Genomic DNA, 24,782 nt, shown 5'->3' with positions numbered 1-24,782 from the left:
TACCTAATTTCCATAATTTGCCATTAATAAAAAACCTATAAGCAAAATAAAAATAGAAATAAGTCACATTTGTTATGAATATAAAATTTAGACTCACTTGTTCCTTGCTATGTATTACTAAATATTTAATCTGACGTTACTTGGCATAAAAATCTCCAAAAAAAACATCCTTAAATAATTGGGCAATTCTTTAAGGATGTAATTCCTTTCATCACATATAAGGTACAGGATGGCTTCCTTAATAAATCACCACTGATATTCCTAGATCAGACTACTCTTTTTCTCTTGATAACTACAAGGCATTACACCAACTGCTCTATTAACATTGATATTTAATAGATGAAAACTATACTAGCAGTCCCACTTCTACAAATATATCTAACAGAAATATTAAGAGGAAAGAAAGATATGTGCAGAGATGTGTGTGTGGCAATACTACTTTAATAGTAAATACTGTAAACTACATAAGTTCATCTATATATTCTATTACCAATATTGGAGTGTCAACTGTATGACAGGCACTGTGCTAAGTCATGTTAAACATTTAGGTATTTACATGGGAGCAATAAAAAAATTGCAATAGTTTAAGCAGGCAGCTAACATGACCAAATTTGTATTTTGAAAAGATCTCTCTGATTACAGAGTAAAAAATTAATTCAAGCACAATTAGATTAGAAGCAGAAAGTCCATTTAAGAAACCACCGCATTAGCCCAGGTAGGAGATGATGAAAGCCCGAAGACAGACATGGAAAGAAATGGGCAGATTCAGGAGGCAAAAGTCACATGACTTGTTGATCCATTAGATATGGGAGGTGAAAGATAAAGGAAATCAATAAGCTTCTAGCAAACATAACTCAATATACAGTGGTTCCATTCACTGAGATGCGAAATCTACAAAAGGTTGGAATGGATCATCAGTCTGGCTTGACATGCTGGGTTTGGGGTACCGTCTGGATATCCAAAAAGGGATGTCAAATAGAAAGTTGGAGTTATTGGTTTGACACTCAGACCAGAGATCTAAAGTAGGAAAATAAATTTATGAGTCATCTGAGTGTAAATGGCAATTGAAACAAGGATATAGATGAGTCCCCAAGAAAAACAATATGGATTGAGAAGAAAATAATTCTAGAACTAAGTGTGAAAGCACTCAAACATTTAACAGCCGGATAAAGATGGATGAGCTTACAAAGGATACACAGAAAGAGAAGCTGGAGAGGAAAACCAGGAGGAAACGGGCCGGGGGGGGGGGGGGGGGAGGGGGGCATGATTAAAAGTATAAACACACTGAAAGCTGGATGGGTTGATGCATGTCTGGCTGTAAAGAGCAGTTACATCTGGAGAATGGAAATGGGGTGGGGGTACTATTTTACTCTAAACTCTTCTGAATTCATTGGATTTGTTACAAAAAGCAGGTATGACTTTTTTAGTTTAATAAAAGAATTAATATCGATGGCTCCCACTATTTAAAACAACAGACTTATAACAAATTAAATGATAAAACAAATACATATAATTATTGAGGATTTCAAATATACATAAATTATAATGTCCATGACAAACTATTTACGTAACATCAACTTCTAAGAATTCTTCAGTCCTAGAATCATTTTCTCTAATTACTCATTTTTACACACACGTTTTAGGTAACTTTTAAAGGAGTCTTTCATATATAGTAATCTGGGTTATGCAAATTCTTTTCTAGTCAGTGTCTTCAGAGGGCTGGTCATTGTGTTTTGACTTTAGTTTAAAGAAAACAGCAAAAATGAACAATAAAACAAGTCTTCTTTTTAAGGACTTTTGTATCTGGGACTACGGAGTAAGTGTACTTTTCCCTATCCCTCCCACAATGCACATGGATGTTATATATATATATATATAAACACAAGTATAAGAAGAGTACAAAAGGCAAGGAGAAGAAGGCAGACCATCCGGGGACATGAGGACTAAGGAACTCCACAGTAGTGAGCTCCCTGAGTTGTTTGTTTGTGAGTTTTGCCTTGTGTATCCCAGACTTGGATCTGAAGAAGCTAGCAACCCAGTACTACCAACGAGAAGAGACAAAACAAAACCCAACAGTCAGTTCTTTCTAGCCAAAGATAAAGGAAAGGGGCAGAGTTGCAAAGCAGAAAGCTTTTAGACAATGACTGCTCTACCCCAGCCCAACACCACTGAAGAAATCTGTGGCCCCACACAAGCAAAAGGCAAGTGGAGAACCTAGACTTCCACCCTCCTCAGGCTGGGGTGTCAAAGAAAGCAAGACTTTTAGCACCTCCCTTGGCAGTACCAGTGGAGGCCAGGTAGGGAGGTAGACTTCTGCCTCCACATAGCAGTAACAAGGTGCCCACCCCTTCCCACAGATGTGGGATCCCTCCCACCACCCCTGTCGGTGGAAGCCATGTGGGAAGAGATAACAAGGCACATTTATCTCTCTCAGCCACGGAGGCATCTGTGGAGGCCTGGTGGAGAGCTGGAACTCCCACCCCACTCAGTAGGAATGAGTCCAATCACTTCAGTTGTCAGTGGAGACTAGATGGGGAACCTGAGTAACGAGGTGACACCCTGACTTTCCTGCTGGTGCAGTCTTAGAGGAATCCAGTTAAAACAGAAGGAGTAAATAAGATCCAGAGTCTCATTATACAACCCTCAAAATGCCAAGGTTTCATTAGAAAGAATCACAAAGATCTCAAACTGAATGAAAAAAATTTAAGTTAGGTAAGTTAAAATCAAGTGAGTAAATGTGAAGGAACAAAAGTCCTGCTTTCTGGAACTCCAATTAAGGCCAGAGAAATAAAAAACCTCAGAATGTAAAAAATCAAAACTAATGCATTAATTTAAATAGTTCTATAAGTTTGAAAGTTCAGGTTAAAATAAATTTTTTTATATAAAGTCATAAGTTTTGAAATTATATTTGACAAGCAATATCTATTGGATAGTGTAATCTACTTAAAATACTTAAAATTCCAATTATTCATATGTTATTTTACTTGACTCTATCCTCTTTGGAGTTTAATTACTGTACAGTTTTTATTGCTAGCACATGAACATAAATTCTGAACCTAAAACACTAATCTCTAATTTTAGCCAGTAATTCACCCAAATTGGATCTCTCTCATGCTCCATTTGTTACTACCTCAGACGCTATTGGTGCATAAAGTTGTACCAATATAGTATAATCATTACCAACTCTTTGGCATTTAGATATTCTGTTCTAAAGGCAAAAACGAAACAAAACACACACAAAAAGTATTTTTGTTCAACCAACTGCGTCTTTGAGAGGGAGGACCCTGTTCAGGTTGAGCATTTTGATAAATTGCAATGTGCAAAGGTAGAAAACAGCTGAGTTGGAGGGTCGTGATGGAGACAGCTAAACTATCCTGCATCACAGAATTGTACATAGAATACGTGGATGCCATCAAAGAAGGAGAGAATAGGGAAAAGAGTGTGAAGACCAAGGAGAAGGAAAAGTGAAGTGGAGAAAGAGGAGAAAGAAGATCCATCTGGCAAATTGCGACGGTAAAGTGGATAAGCAAACACCTAGGTCATGAGACCACCAAAGAGCAATATTTAATTTGAAGCTGTTTGCCCTTCTGTAATATTCCTCTTTTATTCACCTCTCCAACCTTCAATGTCACCTACTACACTCACCCACAGATTTCTTGTGTGGAGAGAGAGAAGACGGTCTGCTAATGAAAGTATCTTTAAAAACTGAATTTCCGGCCTCCGTTGACTTCATGCAGAACACAGCGACATAAGCAGGAGCACACGCAGGTGCGTGTGCTGAGCAGAGCAGAAGCGGGAAGACGAAGTCAAGGCTACCCAGGAGGACACATATAAGCCTCCCCTGCTGCAAGCACCTTAGAAAGGGTTCTAGCCCCCCAATTTATAGAAACAGGGCCTAAAAGTACACACACAAACACACACACACATTAGAAGAAGGAAGACCACGGTTAAAATCTAACCTATGCGACATTCACAAGCCTTCAGAATCTGCATACACACAACAGAACACAATGTTAAGAAAGAAAACTATCAGATCTAATAATAAAATGATAAATAATTCCAGGCTCACATAGAACATTTTTACGCATCTTTATAAGACTTTTTTTAAATCTCATTTGATTAGAAGAATGCACAAATCTTAAATATAAGTAGACAACACTTCATCCTAATGTCAGAAATAATAAAAATCTGGCTAATGAAAATTAGGGAATCAATGACTACCCAAGGGTATGAAAACCATTCTATACTAAAGGTGACCAAAGCCCAGTTCCTGTTATACAATATTTCATTAAAATAACGGGAAGTTTAGATAGTAAAGAGTGCTATGCCTAGAGTTACAGCGAAAATAACTCCACGTCAAAAGCCAACACAGAACCACCCAACAAATTCAGGAAAGACTCCAAGGGTTTTGATCAATAATGATGACTACAAAGACAAATCAGTGGCCCACTTAGCAATGATGAAAACAGGAACTAGATTTAGAGATTATGAGGTTACTCTACAATAGATGTGATAGTATTATTTGTCAAGGAGGCTGGACTTTTCAGGGCCAGAAAATGTCAAACATGATGGGTAATTATGATAAGGAATCAAACATCTGGCTCCGGTGTGTGTGTGTGTGTGTGTGTGTGTGCGCGCGCACGCATGTGCGTGTGGGCATGCATGTGTGTCATACATATATGTGTATGTGTCTTTCAAGGTCGAAAACTGATTATTGGAGTATACGTGTCTTTATGTATAAATGTTTTCAGATATTTTTGGGTAGATACCCAGGAGAGCGATTGCTGGGTCATATGGTAATTCTATTCGTAATTTCTTGAGGAACCTCCACACTGCCTTCCATAGCAGCTGCACCAGTCTGCATTCCCACCAACAGTGTATGAGGGTTCCTTTTTCTCCACAGCCTCTCCAACACTTGCTCCTATTTGTCTTGTTGATTATAGCCATTCTGACTGGGGTGAGGTGATATCTCATTGTGGTTTTCATTTGCATTTCTCTGATGATTAGTGATGTTGAGCATTTTTTCATATGTCTATTTGCCATTTGTATGTCCTCTTTGGAGAAATGTCTCTTCAGGTCCTCTGCCCATTTTTCAATTGGGTTCTTTGTTTTTTTGTTGTTGAGTTTCATGAGTTCTTTGTATATTTTGGATATTAGCCCCTTGTCAGAGGCACTGTTTGCAAAAATCTTCTCCCATTCAGTTGGTTGCCTGTTTATTTTGTCGATGGTTTCTTTTGCTGTGCAGAAGCTTTTCAGTTTCATATAATCCCATTTGTTTATTTTAGCTTTTACTTCCATTGCCTTTGGTGTCAAACTCATAAAATGCTCTTTGAACCCAAGGTCCATAAGTTTAGTACCTATGTTTTCTTCTATGCAGTTTATTGTGTCAGGTCTTATGCTTAAGTCTTTGATCCATTTTGAATTAATTTTGGTACATGGTCAGATGGCAGTCCAGTTTCATTCTTTTGCAGGTGGCTTTCCAATTCTCCCAGCACCATGCAGCTTTGTTTACGGTGGCCAAGACATGGAAACAACCAAAATGTCCTTCGATAGATGAATGGATAAAGAAGTTGTGGTATATATACACCATGGAATACTATTCGGCATTAAGGAAAGATGATATAGGAACATTTGTGACAACATGGATGGATCTTGAGAGTGAAATGCTAAGCGAAATAAGTCAGACAGAAAAAGCAGAGAACCCTATGATTTCACTGATATGTGGTATATAAACCAAAAACAACAAAAGAACAAGACAAACAAATGAGAAACAAAAACTCATAGACACAGACAATAGTTTAGTGGTTACCAGAAGGTAAGGGGTTTGGGGGGAGGGAGATGAGGGTAAGGGGGATCAAATATATGGTGATGGAAGGAGAACTGACTCTGGGTGGTGAACACACAATGGGATTTATAGACGATGTATTACAGAACTGTACACCTGAAATCTATGTAATTTCACTAACAATTGTCACCCAATAAATTAAAAAAACAACTGATTATTATAGGTGACTGCTACCTTTATGGCAAACAGTAAGTTGAAACGTGGGGCACATAAGCATCAAGCTTTCTGTACATCGGTACAGAATACATAAACTTGTCAGCTTTTAGTTAAAAATGAGCCACTACAGCCTACGCCAATTACATGATAGAATTATCAATGGGCTCATACCTTTGTACATAATGGGTATATGGCCTCATTCAGTCTCATTAATAAGGAGTTAAGACCATTCACATATGCTTCAAATTCTATTAAATAACCAACAAAAGTCCTCCAGACAGATGTTTAGTAGCCAGGTGTGATGTGTTGGTCCTCTCACAGATGAGCCTGAGATGTGCGGAAAAGAGGAACAGCAGGAGTTACTAATAAAGCTTAGTCTTGGATTCACTCTCTGCCAGACCTGCAGAGGGGTCTTTTAGGTGAAACTCGCAGAAGATCCTTGATCAGTTCCAGTTAAGAAGTTTAAGGAGACTTAATTAACACCTGCCACACCATAGAGAACAGAAAATATTAGAAGGAAAAACTTCCGTGATTAGAGAAAGATATGGGTGAAATGGAGGCTTAGATCAAACTACACTGAATAAACATAATAGGAAAAAAACTTGTGAGAAAAGCAAAGTTCAACAGCTCTTTTCTTAAAAGATGTACTAATAATTTAATATCTCATTGTTATGAACTAAATTTTGTTCTCCCAAAATTTGTATGTTGAAACTCTAACTCCCAATGTGACTGTATTTGGAGATAGGACTTTCAGGTAATTAGGAAATGAGGGTTAAATGAGAGCATAACGCTGAGGCCCTAACCCAATAGGATTGGTGTCCTCATAAGAACTGGAAGACACACCAGAGACCTCTCTCTCCATGCAGACAGAGAGGAAAGGCCAAGTGAAGACACAGCAAGAAGGCAGCCATCAGCAAGCCAGGAAAAGAGTCCTCACCAGAAACCAAATCTGCTGGCCCCCTGATCTAGGACTTCCTGCTTCCTGAAATTGTGAGAAAATAAATTTCTGTCATTTAAGCCACACCGTCTATGATATTTTGTTATAGTAGCCCAGTCAGACTAATATACTCACATATATGAAATAGTCTAGAGTTTAATCCAGTCAGTAACCAAGTATCATTGAGAGCTTGCTATATATCCAGTCCTGTGGTAGACTGAGGTGGACAAATAAAATTTAAAACATGATCCCCAAAATGAATGGACATTGTTGATGAGACAAAGGTTACACAAAGCAATTAGTGAATGAAACAAAACTAAATGATGAAAATAATTTTAAACCTATAAGATATCGACACATGAACAGATTATTCAAAGATTGGAAACAGGTTTCATATTCAGCACCATTTTTAATGTATGTAACTGGAATGCTATATTACGGTGTATTTTAAGGAGCAATGGGCTCACTAGGAAAGAAAACTATGATAGATTTGTGGTATGTACACAGATGCAGAAAACTGAAAAAGTAGATGGTTCTGTCTGTGTGAGCAATTACTGAGAAAGGATTTGTGATAGAGGGGACGGGTCTCAAACTGTGACTGACAATGGGATATGCTTTAGATACATAACAAACAGCACAAAAATGTATGAATGGGTATGATTCAAAGCAGGGAATAGATAAGAACAAATCTGCTTATTTCGGTGGGTGCAAATCAGAGTGAAAACAGACACACAGGAGATCCATATAACTTATCAAATTCTAAAGCAAGTACTGCAAAACAACTGGATTTCATAAACTGGAAAAGCAGAGAATTACCACTTCTCTAACTATTATTTAAGTCACATATTTTTTACATACAGAAGATTTATATTAATTAGTGATTCATGATGATACACACATCTCAAAATGGGAAGCATCTCAAAGATTGATGATTCTCTTTAAAAACATCCCAAACAATGGCAATACCCAGCTTCCATTTAAAATTGAGTACAGTAGCAGAGCTCTCCTTCTTATGTAATTTTTAGAGAAAATCTAAAACTTAATGAGCTTGACTCAAAGCACCAAGACTAATTATTAATAATTCATTCAATGTGATGATAATCTAGAGTGAAGTTGAAGATTTGACCACCTGATTTGAAATGATCAAATCCTTTGGTAGCTAATTACATCATCACTCACGGGATCAAACAAAAAGATCAGGATAATAAAATGCTCCATCTCTGCATAATTAGATATATTTGCTGGTTACCACATTCACTTTCTATGTCACATGCAATTCACGTTTCAATAAATTTTATCTAATTGCTCTAATAATTTTAATGTTGATTTTCCTACTGTCACGTAAACATTTTTTATAGTAGTGTCTAGACTTTGGTTGTTAAATCAGCAGGTAATTTTTTTCTCTCCACAGTACTTCCAGACTTGACTAGAGATTTCATTGTGTTTCATCAACTGAACACAAATCCAAGTCACACTATAAAAACTGATAAAGTTTTTATATCAGTATTAGACTCACTACCAAAAGCAAATTCCACTAACCAGATTTCACTACTTCCTTTGACATACCTTGAAGCCCACAACAAAAGCTCCCATGTCACCTATCTTTGTGTACTTTAAGTCAAATAATGCTGAGGCAGAAGACAATATCTTCCTTAGCAGCCATATCTCAAGAGTGTCCAACAGTCAGATGCAAAGAACACAGAATAATCAGATTCATCCCAGGAACTCTGAAGAACATTGAAGATTATTTTACATTTAACTCCTAACCCAAGTAGCACAGCAGACATACATTTTAGCAGTTGTATACAGTAAGTAAATGTTTGGGCATGAAACCTCTCTTCAGCTAAGACTTTTTAGAATGTGGACTAAATGGTTTAATCAAATATTCCTCTGAACTGATCTAGTTTGATCCAGTTGTGATGTGATATCCATCTATGATGGCTCCATGCTTTGTTTTCTTCCAAGACAAAAATATTTTATAGACATCACGGAGACACAGCTGATGTGAACATTATATAGGCACTGCTCTAGTGACTGGAAAGAAAGTAGAAAACGTCCAATTGATTGAGAGAGAGGATAGAGTGGTCAAACATAATTTTTAAAGACTAATTGTTTCTGAAGTTGATAAGCCAGATTGTTTTAAATCCTTTTAATGAGACATTATAGGCTGTAAAAATTAAAGAGTCAATTATGGAGATTATCTTAAAATTTACCATAGCCATAAACTACACATGTACGAGTGTAAGAAACAGCTGAAGAAGGATTTTGCTTCTCTTTAGGACTATGTCCAGTTGCAAGCAATAGGAAATCTAACAGTGACTTTAAAAATACAGGTCTGTCTCTCACATAAAAAGAGGTGCAAAGCCAGGTAGCCCAGAACTAGTGACACACAAACAAGTGCTTTCTAAGTGTCTGCTTTGCCAAACTTCACACATTGGCTCTGTGGGCATGCAGGTCACCTCACATTCAGAGGGTGACCTCTGGGCATCATGTCTGGACTCCTACGCACGGAGAAGGGGGAAGTGCCTCAGCTCCTTCTCATGAGAAAACGGAAAGCTTTCCTGGGAGCCTCACCCAAATGACGTCTTACCTCTCATTAGCCAGAACTAGGGGACAAAGCCATCCTTAGAGCAACTGCCAGCCAAGAAGTAGGATTACCATACTAGTTAAAGGTGGATGAGGACTCATCCACCTCTACCAAAATAAGTCAGGATTCTGTTAGCCAAGGAAAGTGGAGAGAACGATGTTAATTAGACCACAGATGGTGATTGTGATGGGTTGGAACACATCATCTTTCTCCAGCAAATCACTGTGGAAGATCAACACATTTCTTTAGTTTTCACGTCTCTACCCTGATTTCATTCAAAAGTACCCAATGTATTACATTAACTGTAAATTATTTTTATATAAATCAATAGCAAAACTAAAAGCATTTTAACTTACTAAAAAAACTTGAAAATTGCCAGAAAGAAAGACAGACAGATGATAGATGAGAGAGATAGGAGAAGGAAGGAGGGAGGGAAGAAAGGAGGGAGTGAAGGAGAGAAGGAGGGGAGAGGGAGGGAGAGAGAGAGAGAAACAGGCTATTTACCTAGTGCTTGATTGTTTGGCTTGTTTTGCTAGGACACAGAATCTCCCCCTTCTATTTCTAGCCTTGAACCTCCCTAAATCCTTCCTCCTCTGGCTTTCCTGTCGTCTCTGCCCTGCCATCATCTCGCATAACCTCATCCTTCCTCTAACTGGCCCTGTCCTCACCGAACCACCTCATTTCCTTATTCAGTCTTCCGTGCACTACATTTTGACATCTGCCCTCCACACTCCACTGAAAAAAACTTGAAATGAACTCATCTCCTAACTGTCAGGTTCGTTTTTTACCTTCCTTTACCTGCCGGCAGCACTTCAGGATAACGCTCACTATCTGTTGGCTCCATAATTCTCTTCTCCTGGAAGGCAGTGTATTATAGCACCTAAGATCATGGGCTCCACATATAGACTGAGATTCCATTCCCAGTTGTACTCTTTATTACTTACAAGAGAGTTGCTGTAGAGAATTCAATTTGATAATCCATTTAAAGGGATAAACAGGGGACCTACTAAGGTTGGTGTTCAATAACAACTCTTAGCTACTATTCTTCTCTTACATTCTTCCAGTGCCTCCAACCTGTTTGCAAAACTGCACGATAACTTGCAAAACAGGTAAACCACTAAAAGAACTCAAATTGTTTTTAACAACAGCTTTGTTCAGACCTATATGCTTCAAGACAAGAATCACAGTAATAGTTACTTCACCTGGGCTCATGTGTTCCAAAGATAAGACCACTGATTTTTCCAGCAACTCACCTAGGTTAAAATTCTGACTAATCTCTGTCCAAACTGTGCTAACTTCTCCCTAAACCAATTGAAAATCTCCAAAATCTTTTCCCTCTGAATTGTTATCAAGACAAATTTCTCTATTTTTAAAAAATAAGTTATTATTATAAATACAAGACAACCTTTATTAATTTCTTCTTGTTGGTTCATTCCTATCTTTGGGACTTAATATTTTGAATACTGCTTCTCTCAAACAAAACAGCAGCTCTCTCTCCCAGTTTTCTCCTGTCAGCAAATAGGATAAGCATGATTCCCGAATCACTGATACAAAAATTCTGCAGGAAAGCACCTAGACAAGTGACCTGACATGCTATTTGCATTCACCGAGTGTTCTTCCTGGTTTATTAATCAGAGCACTTTAGATTCAGTTGCTCATCTTGCAATGAACCCAACTAACTAATCTATTAGTTGCTTTCTAATTTGTGCACAAAGAATTTGTGAGATTTTTCTCAAGTCCTTCACTGAAACTAAGATACACTATTCCTCTATTTTCCCCCTTGTATAAATGACTCATATTTGATAAGGTTAAAAACTTCTAAAGCATTTTTTAAACCTACTTCAAAAATATGAAATGATAAAATATCAGGGTCTTTTTACTTTGTGTGGGTCACAAGTCCCTTTGAAAATCAGAAAAAAACCTATGGATCATCCTCCCCCCAGTTTTTTTAAATGTCATGCACACAGTGCATACAGCTTATCATTATTCCATATACTAGAAGAGAGAAAATGTGGTGCATAATTATGACCATAAGAGAAAGAGATGAAATTTTCATTAACATAGCAATCAAGTTTAGACATCCATTTTTTTTAATTAAATTTATTGGGGTGACAATTGTTAGTAAATTTACATAGATTTCAGGTGTACAATTCTGTATTACATCGTCTATAAATCCCATTGTGTGTTCACCACCCAGAGTCAGTTCTCCTTCCATCACCATATATTTGATCCCCTTTACCCTCATCACCCACCTCCCTCCCCCTTACCCTCTGGTAACCACTAAATTATTGTCTGTGTCTATGAGTTTTTGTTTCTAATTTGATTGTCTTGTTCTTTTTGGTTTATATACCACATATCAGTGAAATCATAGGGTTCTCTGCTTTTTCTGTCTGACTTATTTCACTTAGCATTATACTCTCAAGATCCATCCATGTTGTCACAAATGCTCCTATATCATCTTTCCTTAATGCCGAATAGTATTCCATTGTGTATATGTACCACAACTTCTTTATCCATTCATCTATCAAAGGACATTTTGGTTGTTTCCATGTCTTGGCCACCGTAAACAAAGCTGCAATGAACATTGGCGTACACGTGTCTCTATAGAGAAATGCTTTTATATTTTTGGGGTAGATACCCAGGAGAGCGATTGCTGGGTCATATGGTAATTCTATTCGTAATTTCTTGAGGAACCTCCACACTGCCTTCCATAGCGGCTGCACCAGTCTGCATTCCCACCAACAGTGTATGAGAGTTCCTTTTTCTCCACAGCCTCTCCAACACTTGTTACTATTTGTTTTGTTGATGAAAGCCATTCTGACTGGGGTGAGATGATATCTCATTGTGGTTTTCATTTGCATTTCTCTCATGATTAGCGATGTTGAGCATTTTTTCATATGTCTATTTGCCATTTGTATGTCCTCTTTGGAGAAATGTCTCTTCAGGTCCTCTGTCCATTTTTCAATTGGGTTGTTTGTTTTTTTGTTGTTGAGTTTCATGAGTTCCTTGTATATTTTGGATATTAGCCCCTTATCAGAGGAACTGTTTGCAAAAATCTTCTCCCATTCAGTTGGTTGCCTCATTATTTTGTCAATAGTTTCTTTTGCTGTGCAGAAGCTTTTCAGTTTCATATAATCCCATTTGTTTATTTTAGTTTTTACTTCCATTGCCTTTGGAGTCAAATTCATAAAATGCTCTTTGAACCCAAGGTCCATGAGTTTAGTACCTATGTTTTCTTCAATGCAGTTTATTGTGTCAGGTCTTATGCTTAAGTCTGATCCATTTTGAATTAATTTTGGTACATGGTGACAGATAGCAGTCCAGTTTCATTCTTTTGCACGTAGCTATCCAATTCTGCCAGCACCATTTATTGAAGAGGCTGTCTTTCGTCCATTGTATGTTTTTAGCTTCTTTGTCAAAAATTATCTGTCCATATTTATGTGGTTTTATTTCTGGGTTCTCAATTCTATTCCATTGGTCTATGTGTCTGTTTTTCCGCCAATACCAAGCTGTTTTGATTATTGTAGCCCTGTAGTACAAGGAAAAATCAGGGAGTGTGATACCTCCAGTATTGTTCTTTTTTTTTAATATTGCTTTGGCTATTCGGGGTCTTTTGTGGTTCCAAACAAATCTGATGATTTTTTGTTCTATTTCTTTAAAAAATGCCATTGGGATTTTAATGGGGATTGCATTAAATCTGTATATGGCTTTGGGTAATATGGCCATTTTAACTATGTTGATTCTTCCAATCCATGAGCACGGAATGTCTTTCCATTTCTTTGTGTCTTCTTCAATTTCTTTCAAAAATTAGACATCCATTTTTTAAACAACTTTTTCTTTTCTTCCTCCCTGAAAACAGCAAAGGTTTATTTCGCACAAAACAATTTAAATGTTCTATCTAGTGTCACCCAATTAAAAATAAAGATTTCTCTATGTACAAGAAGTTTTATAAACAACTTTTCAATAGCCTAATTTTTCAAAGCAGCTTTCTCGTGCAAAGAATGTAGTAACTAACTGTGGCAATTTACAAATTGCATCTACGGTCTCATTACAAGCAAAAACAAGCAATCCATTACATTGCTACAGATTTCTAATTTTTTCCCATGTTACAGGACAAGAGTATTCTAATAGACCTAGGCTATTACTTATATTGAAACCTTAGTATCAACAGAAGTTAGCAAGTAATCACTTATACAAAGCTTTACAAGTATACTTTTTTACTTAACTCATTTTGTGGAATTTGTTCTCTAAGAAATTCTGACACAAAGTAAACTAATATGAAAGCATGATAAAATGTTTCTCCAACATGTCCTAGACATCAAAGGATTCAGCATAACTTTATGATCTTTCGATATATATGATTAAAAAGTATCACTAGTATTATCAGTCAAAAATATCTACATAAGTTTATTGAAAAATTAATTGTTAAAGCACTCACCAAAAACTCAATGGCAAGATTTTTGTAGGTGATTTTAAACTGACTTTAATTACCTACATCAAAGTAATTTGCTCACATCTGAGCAAAATTAAGCTATCTAACACTTCCCAGATGAAGCAGAAGTTTGGGATAAATTGCTAAGTCTTAGGGAGACTGTCCCCACATTTAAGTCATTAACTCTTTTTTAAATTAATGGTAATGCTTTCTCAGAATTATTTTATTGGGAGGTAGACCATGGATTGGGGAAGGGGAAAGATAAGGATGGGAGAGAATAAAATGCCAATTAAATTATTTTCTATGACCTTATATACAAACAGTAAAATTATAGTGGAGTACAAGTGAAATACTGCCACCCAGTGGAATCATAATATAAATACAATCTTCAAAATTTGAAAACTGTAAAATTTCCTATCACTTTTCAATTAGAATAAAAGAGCTTATGTGGGGACAAAACCCCAAAAAGCAGTTTCCAGGCTCTCGGCCTCACATAGAAAGGTGCTGGCTCGGGTAGTAAATGGCCATCAACTGTGATCAGATGCCAGCAGCTGTGGCTAGTTGGCCGTCAGCTGTAACCCGTAAGCCATTGGCCACTAATATAACGGCTGTGGCTACGCTAGCAGGAATGGAATGGGGGCTAGCAAGAAGATGGTGGCTGGCAAGCGCGGACTGCTCTTAGGCAGATTATGTAGATCCTGCTTCCTGTATCTCCAGCCCAGCCGCCAGCGAGAATATATTGGTTTGACTCCCCTACTTATGGCTCCATGGGTGTTCCTTTTTGGCCTTACCGTGTCCTGCGTTCTTGGGCGGGGAGTGGGAGCTGAGACCCTGCACGACAAATGGCGCAGCGAGCAGGGTCCCCTGCGTGACAGCTTAATAATTTTCAAAATACTTTCAAAAATATTATTCCTTAAAAAAATCCAGTGGGACAGATAGCAGAAGTGTGAGTATATCTTTTCCTGATTCTGAGGTTATAGCTGATTAAATGACCTGACAGGGTTCTATGTTTATTTAGTAGCAAAGCAAGCAATGGAGCCCAAGGCTGCTGGGGCCCAGTCCACTCCTACTCATACCACGGAGCCTTGGACGTCTCGACTCTCGTCCAAAACCCTGTATTTCATAGAGGGGGAAAACTAAGACTCAGAGATTATCAAAGCTTCTCAAACATTTCCAAGGCGTCTTGAGAATACAGCTTGAAGCAGTGCCCTACTGAAAATTCTTGGAAGACTTGTATTTTTCCTTGAAAAAGTTGTGTACGATTAGCATTCTATTCCGTATCACATACCTTTGTATTTTAATTATAAAATGTGGCTTTGTTTCCTCAAATGTCTTTTAGAAAAATTGTTGCTTTAAGACAATGGTGCGTCTCTCTCCTGTGCTACCAACTCACTAGCCCAGGACCACACTGCAGGGCTGGAAGATGGGGAGTATGAGAGTTCCAGTTTGACACATTGGAAAGTGATGTGCTCAAGGTCATTTATTTACCAAATGCCAGGCATTGTTTTAGGGCCTGGGACATGTTGTGGTAACAAACAACCCCAAATTATCAGTGGCATAGGAAAACAAAGTTTTACTTCTCTCCCATGCTAGGATTTACTACAGATTGGCTCAGGGCTCTTCTTCACATTGTCCTCATCTTCATGCTGGGACCATAGACAGAGCAATCACTATTTAGATCATCAACAGTAATCTATTGGCAGAGAGAAGAGTGACGCAGAACAGGAAATGACACACATCATTTCCTGTCACGTTTTATTGACCAAAGCTAGCCACGTGACAAAGATAAAGGTATACTTCTTCAACGGGGCAAAGAATAGTCCTCCCGTGGGGAGAGGACATGGGTATCAGTAAACAGTTAACAGTCTGCAACACCCCAACGTTTCCAAACATACAGAGAAAAGGCGATTTTGAGTAACACAGAGGAGAGAGGTCTATGGTGGGAGCTCTATACTGTAAATCCCTGATTGACCCAAGAGTGGGTGCATTTAAAAAGCTCCCTGTCTGTGTATTTCATTCAGAATAATCCCCGCAGTGCCCATCCTTGTTATCACAAATGGCAATATTTCATTCTTTTTTACGGCCGAGTAATATTCCATCGTATATATGTACTGCATCTTCTGTATCCATTCATCTATTGATGGACATCTAGCTTGTTCCGTATCTTCATTACTGTAAATAATGATGCAATGAACATATATCTTTTCGAATTAACGTTTTGGATTTCTTCAGATAAATGGCCAGAAGTGGAAAAGCTGGGTCATATGGTAGTTCTATTTTTAATTTTTTGAGAAAACTCCAGATAAATACTATATGATTTCACTTACATGTGGAATCTAAAAAACAAATAAATGAACACACAAAACAGAAATCAACTCATAGATACAGAGAATAAACTGATGGTTGCCAGATGGGAGGGGGGTTAAGAGAAGGGTAAAAGAGATGAAAAGGATTAAGAAGCACAAGTTGTCAGTTACAAAAATAGACACAGGAATGTAAAGTACAGCATGTGTAATATAGTCAAAAACATCATTATAGCTATCACATGTACGGTACCATATGATGCTACTCTTATACTACACTTAATATGGTGATCACTTCATAGGTATATAATTGTCTAATCACTATGTTGTACACCTGAAACTAATATAATATTTTAGATCAACTATAATTTTAAAAAGTTTTTGGTTATATTTTTTAAAAAGCTCCCTAGGTGATCCTAATGTACAAGCAGGTTGGGGAATAACTTCTGTACCCACACAATTCACTTGCAAGTTACTCGAGTTACATGAGATGCCAACAGAGATGACTCAAGATAAGCAATGCAGCCAGGAGGCTATCCGGGCCCACATCCTCTGGGCCCCAACAAGGCAAGCCTGGCCCCCACCCCCCCCCACCTCCCCACCCTCCCACCCCACCCCACGGCACAGGCCCTCCCAGCCTCCAGCTCGCCCCCATCCCACCCTCTTCACCAGCGGTCCCACAGCAGTCTCTCCCTCATACAGCTTGCCCCCACACATACAGGGCCCCCCTCCCACTCTATCGCAGGACTACCACACAAGCTGAAGTGCTTTGAATCCTCAGATTTTGCTTCTTTCTTTGTCACTTTAATAAAACCAGCCTTACTCATGACTCTCACTTGTGGAAGGTAAAGACAGAGCACCCACTTCCTCTTGGGTTCATCTCAGACAGTTTTCTAAAAACAATTTTGGTTTTCTTTTTATTTCCATAATTATAGAAAGACAGTAAATAGGAAAGATCCAATTCTTCTTTAAATACTAAGTTCAAAATATTATCCCCTCTCTAAACCCCACCTCCCCGTCCTGAATTCCCACCAGGATGAACTTTGTTCCTACATTGCACACAGATTTTCAGACTTCCATTCTAATCCGTACTTGATTAACATACTTTGTTTTTTCTCAGCTAGAATATGAGTTTCTTAAACTCAAGGGTTGTGAGTTTTTAATCTTTGTATCCAAGCACGTATCACAATTCCAGGTGGATAACTGAGCCTCAAAATTGTTTGTTAAATGAACTGAATAAATGAATCAAATACTGATTCTCATGTTAGGGTGTTTTGTGTGTGTGTGTTTTGTTGTTGTTGTTGTTTTAGGGTGTTGTGATTTTTTTTAATTGAGGGAAGGAAAGTAATAGAAATCCTTTCTCAACGGCTAATACCAAAATAAGGTTTTAAACAATACTGAAATGTGAGGTTTAATGAAATTAATATATTTTTATTTTCAGGGCATTTTTCCCCTTGGTAATGGCAGATTACCTAGAAGAGTGACTTTTGTTAAATTTCATTTGGATTATGTCTCTCTACATTCCCCATACCTAATTACATTGATTCATTAATGAATTCTAAGTATATCTCTTTGAGAAATAATAAAGCCTCTTCAATCGCAATCGAAAGAAAATATTACCAAGCAAAAATTTTAGATTCATATTTCTAAATAGATTAAGTAAAGACAAGTCTGTGTAAAAATGTATTTTTTAATAAAAAAATACATTAAAAGTACTGGAGTAAAGTACTTTTTAATAAAATTTTTTTATGGAATACCCGTTCATTGCATATAAAAGCTGAGATATTATCAAAAAATAATAAACAAATAATCCAATGACAAAAATCTTCAATCAAAAATTTCAGTACATCCCATTTACAAAGAATGTTCATATATATAACTCAACTGTTCCTCATAATTATTCTGATTTAGTAAGTGTTAAAGCTACACTATGAACCAATGTCTTTTTACACAACATTCAGTATTTACACAACCTCAGAATTCAATAGAAGACATTTAGAATAGTTCTGAATCTGAGATTACAAAAATAACAGTGTAACCCCCACAGTTTTCTGCATATGTGAGTCTGAATTATTCCAGTTCTGAAATTGGTCTGTACGATTGTAGCACTCATCAGATACATAGATTTTTAGTGATTTCAGTTAGTGAAGAAAGTAATATATTGGTAATTATGGCAAAAGACATGAATGTAAATATTATATTAACTTATTCCAAAGGTACAAATAGTTCATAAAATCTACAAACATAACATCCAGAAATCATGGCAATAAGAGAGCAAATGATGGTAAAAATTATCTTTGCTCATGGAAACAGTATGGTTTTCTACAACTAAACCTGAAAAAGAAAATCATTTCACAGTAACCATTCCTCTGGTTCTCTATAATTTAATTGCTAAAATTCAGGATAAAGCTCTATGTTAATGTGACATTATGATTTAACATTTAAAAACATGAAGGTCATGCACTTGAAAATGTTAAGCTTTTCACTCCAGTGTATACTAGCTATTCTACAGGCCCGAGCTAGTTGGACACAGCCCAGGATCGTATCAGAGCAGAAAACTGAGAAAATTTTCCAAATTATCAAAATTCAAATTTTTATGGTGTTGGAATAACAAAACATTTTAATGAGCTTACTGTTACAGAAGCCCCAGAACCAATGCTGGTGCCAAGACATAGAGCCATCTCTCACACCTACTGGAAGCCCAGCTAGTCAGACTTGACCTGCCGGCTGAACTGGTCTCTTTCCCAGAAAGCTGAAATCTCCTCAGACTTCCCTCACCTCATTAAGCTCTCCATTCCCCCCGCTTTCTACAGATCCAATTTATAAATCTTTTTCTCATTCATCCTCAAATCCCAAACACTCATAAGCATTATCTTTACACAAAGAAACATATCTAATGAAGTATAAAATCTCCACCACATGTATTATATTTTCCTAAGCACCACAGAATATGTTCTCCTGGTTTATATTAAAGCTTTATTGAGCTTATTGTTTTGTCTCCATAAGAACACCAAGGAACACTTTTAAGATTGTACTTGTTCTACCACCTTTTGAAAGCAAAGAGTTTCGTAACTCTTCTCCCTCCCCACAGCGCCAGCCTGCAACAATATTTTCTTTAATTTCCCTAAAATGAGAACCTCACTCTGTTTCTAGGTGACATGAACAAGTCATCTAAAAGCAGCAAATATTTTCATTTCAGCTCCCATTGACTTTTTGGCAAAGGATGAGGATCAGGTATTGGGGAAGATAGAATGAGAAACTACAACACTATCTACTCCTGGATTATTTTAGTTTTATAATTTAGTCCAGCACAATTTGTTTGGATACATGGCAGACTATGCTTTGATACAAGAGTGGGAAAACAATGCTTTTCATTTTTATTCAAATGTCCTTCTTGATAATATTTTCTAAACTTTGTGTTGTTTTGACTGAAACAACACATTAAATGAATGTTAGGAAGAAAGAAAGTGAGGACAGGAGGGTAAGAGATTGTCAAGAGAAAAGACTGGTTGGAAGGGTCTCAGCTCATCTTTCCAATGACTCCTTTGATGGTTCCTTTGCATGTAGTAAGCATAGCTGTGCTCTTGAAACACTCTTACTTCATAATGGATGAAACAAAGGACCAAGGTTACATTTAGGAGACCTTTCTTCTACTCAGTTTATCTAATTAAAATTGGGTGCACTGTATTCACAAAATTTGGCTGGAATGTGAATGACACCCCTAATGCAGTACATATCCATCTATCCTTTACTCCTACACAGTCTTCACCAAGGCACAGTGCAAAGTAGAATCATGAGCAGAAATGGGTACAAGTGTTTACTGAAGGCTGCAGCATGGCCGAGAATATACAGGTAATATTGCTATAATTTGGAGTCAGTGTATGGCATAATCCAATATAACATAAAACTAATGCCTCTATGAACATACATACAGATATTGTCTTTAAGATCAATCAAGTTCATCTTAGTAAAAATGGAAAGGCAGAGGTGATTAAGCTACCTAAAACTGTTGGGTATTTTAAAGTTATAGCTACTACTTTGTTCTCGACACTTTATAAACTAGTCCTTACAACAACCCCAGTGGGGATGCTCATCACTCCTTTGTAGAAAGGAAGGAACAAACACACTGGGTTCAGTAATTGGTGTAAGGTTATACAACAAGTCTATGGCAGAATTTGGTCTAATCTGGGTTTATCTTATTCCAAACATTTATTCCCTTCACTGGACAGTGGTCTCTTCATGCTGCCCTCAGAAGAGATGCCTTTTGTCTAGAATATAGACAATAACGAAGTAGTTACAGGGCAAGTTTTTCCACTCAAAGACAACTGGTAGCAGCTAATAACTTAGATTGTTAAGAACAATTTAATGAATGAAATAAATATTGGAAAAGATTTACTGTCTTTTATGGATTGATTGTGTCCCCCCAAAATTTGTATTTTGAAGACATGATTCCCCAGTTCTTCAGAATGTAACCTTATTTGGAGAGAGAAGTTTAACAGCAGTACTCAAGTTAAAATGAGGTCACTGGGTTGAGCCTTAATTCAATGACTATTGTCCTTATAAAAATTAAAAATTAAAAAAAGGAAATTTGGACAGAGAGGCACATATAGAGAAGATGATATGAAGACATGTGGAGAAGACAGCCATCTACAAGCCAAGGAGAGAGGACTAGGGCAGATCCTTAGAAGAAACCAACTCTGCTGATGTTTTGATTTTGGATTTCTGGCCTTCAGAACTGTGAGACAATAAATTTTTACTGTTTAAGTCATCCAGTCTGTGTTACTTTGTAATACAGCTCTAGCAAACTAATATATTACCTTAAAGATATAAAGTTGCATGTTGATGTTTAATCCTCTTAAATAGTAATAATGATTTATTTAAGAATTCAAAATTTTCATATTAGTTCTACTCTAACACAATCACTGTTCTTGCACAAAAGGTGATATGAAGATAAGTTACAGTTTGTGTAGCAGAAATAAGAGTGTTGTAAAAAAATGATAATTTGAACATTGAATTTATGGCCATTACAATCTAAGACTATAAAGCCTGATCCAGAGTTTTGCTGGGTGGGGACAAAATTTAACAGAAGGTCATAATTTAAGAGTTAAGGAAATTCAGAATGAAAAAAGATATTCTCAAAGAAAATCTCATTTTAGCAAGAAAGATATATTCTACATGTGTGATTCTGTGTGTCTGGTATATATGTACATATACACATATGTACATTAAAAATATTAGAAATAAACAACAAAATCAGGAATTACTTTGCAACAATTTTTTAAATATGCTGGAAAAATATCTACCTGCAAACTTTTAAAAATCAGTCAGTGACTTTTTCTCCTGCCTATAAAAGCAACAACTAGAAAAATGTCACAATATATGAAACAACAGTTTTTAGATATCAACTAAGGTTGTGCAGCACTGCAAACCCTGAGAGAAGGAATATAAACAAAGTGAACAATATGAATGCCATGCATTTCTATCTGTAGGGAATTTCTGAACCATGACACAGGGAAGGGATCCCAAAAAGATTGAGCCCAATAGTCTCATGATTGAGGAAATAGAAATCCAAATCTAGAAAAAAGCGACTGGAATTTGTAGAGCCAAATTTCAGAGATGTTAAGGCTATGCAGAGAAAGAGGTCTATAAATCTGTATAAAGGTCTCCTATACTCTTTGGCTGCATCCAATCTGTGGATGCATAAGGGGGAATTAGTGAGAGCTATGAAAACAAATGACAAGAAAAATACAGAGCTCACACAGAACTGGAACACATTTGAGTTTCCATCAAACAGACTGAGGAGACCTTGTTTGATACATGGAGCATTCAGTAGAGAACCTAGAAAGCTCCTGGCTTAGCAGTGCGGCTAATTTAGGCCTACAGTAAGAGTTATTATAGACCTTCCCTTATAAACCTTCAGGATAAACCTCTAAAGGAACTAGCTAATCCACAAATAACTGTCAGAAGGAAAAAAAATTCAAACTCTTTGAAACAATGTAAAACCAAAATGTCCGACATCCAAACAAAAATCAATAGACACAAAAGTCAACTTATTTCCTACATACCAGCAATGAACAATTGAAATTTAAAACGGAAATTTAAAAACAATATAATTCTTAAAATAGTACAAAAAAATCCTTATATATAAATCTAACAAAATATGTACAGGGTCTGCACATGGAAAACTACAAAACACTAAGGAAAAATATCAAAAAAGACTTAATTCAATAGAGATAAATTCCACATTCATAGATTGAAAGACTCAGTATTATTAAGATGTCAATTCTTCTAAATTTGATCAATTCAATGCAATCCAAATTAAAACCATAACAAGCTATTTTGTGGATAATAACAGATTGATTCTAAAATGTATTTGTAAAGGCAAAGGTCCAAGAAGAGCCAATACAATACTGAAGAAGAACAAAGTGGGAAAACAAATCACACTCCACTATTTCAAGATTAGTATAAAGCTAGTATAAAGTCATCGACACAGTATGATTTTGGTGAAAGAAGAGACACACAAATCAGTGGGACTAAATACAGAGCCTAGAAAAGAGCCCATACAATGCAAACATAGTGAACTAATTTTTTATAAAGGCAATTCGAAAAAGGAAGGATAGTATTTTCAATAAATGCTCCTGAAACAATTGGATGTCTGTATACAAAAATACCAAAAGAAAAGAACCTATATACAGACCTTACATCATACATAAAAATTAACACAAAATGAGTTATAGACCTAAACATAAAGTACAAAACTATAAAAATTTGAGAAAATAACAGGAGAAAATCTAGGTGACCTTGGATTTGGGTCCAAAAACACAGTCCATGAAAGGAAAAAATTTGTAAGGTGGGTTTTATTAAAAGTTCTGCACTGAGAAAGACACTATTAAGATAATTTGAAAAGACAAGTCACAGACTGGGAGGAAATCTTTGCAAATCACATATCACTTTAGAACTTGTACAAAAAAATACACAAAGAACTCTTAAAAGTCAGCAGTAAGAAAACAAACAACCCAATTTAAAAATGGAGAAAAGATCTGAGCAGACATTCAAATATAACATCTGTATATTAAACAAGATATACTGATGGCAAATAGTATATGAAAAGATGCTCAACATCATTTATCATTAGGGAATTGCAAATTAAAACAATGAGATACCATTACACACCTATTAGAAAAGTTAAAATCCAAAAAAAACAATATCAATCATTGATGAGACTATGGAGCAACAGAAATTCTCATTCATTGCTGGTAGAAATGAAAAATGCTATGGCACTCTGAAAAATGGTTTAGTAGTTTCTTATAACGCTAAATAAATCTTATCACATGATCCAGCAAACCCAATCCTAGGTATTGACCCAACTGATTTGAAAACATATGTCTACACAAAAACTTGCCCATCGATGTTTACAGCAGCTTTATTCATAATTACCAAACCTGAAAGCAACCAAGATGTCCTTCAATAGGTGAATGGATTAAAAAAACTGTGGTACATCCTATAATGGAATATTATTCAGCAATAAAAAACAAAAGAGCTAACAAGCCACAAAAAGAGATGGGTAGATCTTAAATCATGTTGCTAAGTGAAAGAAGCCTATCTGAAACGTCTATACTTTTGGTTCATACACTATATGGTTCTAATGTAATGTAATATGGTTATATTACATTCTGATAAAGGCTTTATGTATGTAAGCCTGGAGTTCACCATGGGGAAGTCTAGCTTGGTTGAATCAGTTAGCTTGAAATAACAAGCCAATGCCTGAGTAAAGTAAATCCAAGGGGAAGGGAGAGAGAGTTAGAGAGCAAGTGAGGAGAGATTGGACCCCATGCTTCTTTGAGTTTGGTTATATGTTAATAGTAATTCCTTTTTTAGGCTGGTTCACATTCAGTTGCTACTACTTACAACCAAAGAGTCCAAGCCAATTAACTAATGTGATTTTATACTGTAATAAGAGGTATAAGGAAAGGAACAGGTGCTATGAGAAAAAATAAGAAGGCAGTTAGGTAAAAGTGCAATATGTAAGAGGAGACCTAACAAATAAACATATGCCAGCCTGGAGCAGAGCTGAAGGAAAGGTTTACCACCTGCCTTCTTCCAACCCACCCTATCCCAACATGAAATAAGTGTGCTCTAAACACATAGTGGGGAAAGGTTTGCTGGGAAACGGTCCTGGCATAGGGATAAGGGCTAGAGATCTAGGCAGAACAGATACTGAGATATCCCAACAGACCTGAAAGGTAAAAGAAAAAGGCAAAGCCATTCAGGAAGAAAATATACTAAAATATTGAACCCCATAGTAAAATTGTTTTGTTTTGTTTTGTTTTAAATTTACTAGTGATAGGGACCTGGAACCTGCTGATTCCCCAGCCATACACCCTAACGAGAGAAACTTTCCCCTTCACAAAATATGCTAAATTACACAGTATCCGATGAGTGCCCTCCCATTTAGAGGGGATTGTGGATAAAAACAAGTAATTGCAACAGAAAACCAGCATAGCTGCTCTAAACTAATCAAC

General features: G+C 36.7%; 1 protein-coding gene across 6 annotated transcripts in view; it reads right to left on the bottom strand.

The window, feature by feature from the left end:
- Positions 1–24,782, bottom strand: part of EPM2A (EPM2A glucan phosphatase, laforin) — a 114,351-nt gene that overhangs the window by 65,883 nt on the left and 23,686 nt on the right. The gene's annotated exons all lie outside the window — the stretch shown is intronic.

The sequence above is a fragment of the Rhinolophus hipposideros genome (assembly GCF_964194185.1).
Source record: "Rhinolophus hipposideros genome assembly, chromosome: 3".
Taxonomy (NCBI): domain Eukaryota; kingdom Metazoa; phylum Chordata; class Mammalia; order Chiroptera; family Rhinolophidae; genus Rhinolophus; species Rhinolophus hipposideros.
Note: the sequence above shows the minus strand (reverse complement) of the source record. Positions and strands in the feature narration are given on the sequence as shown.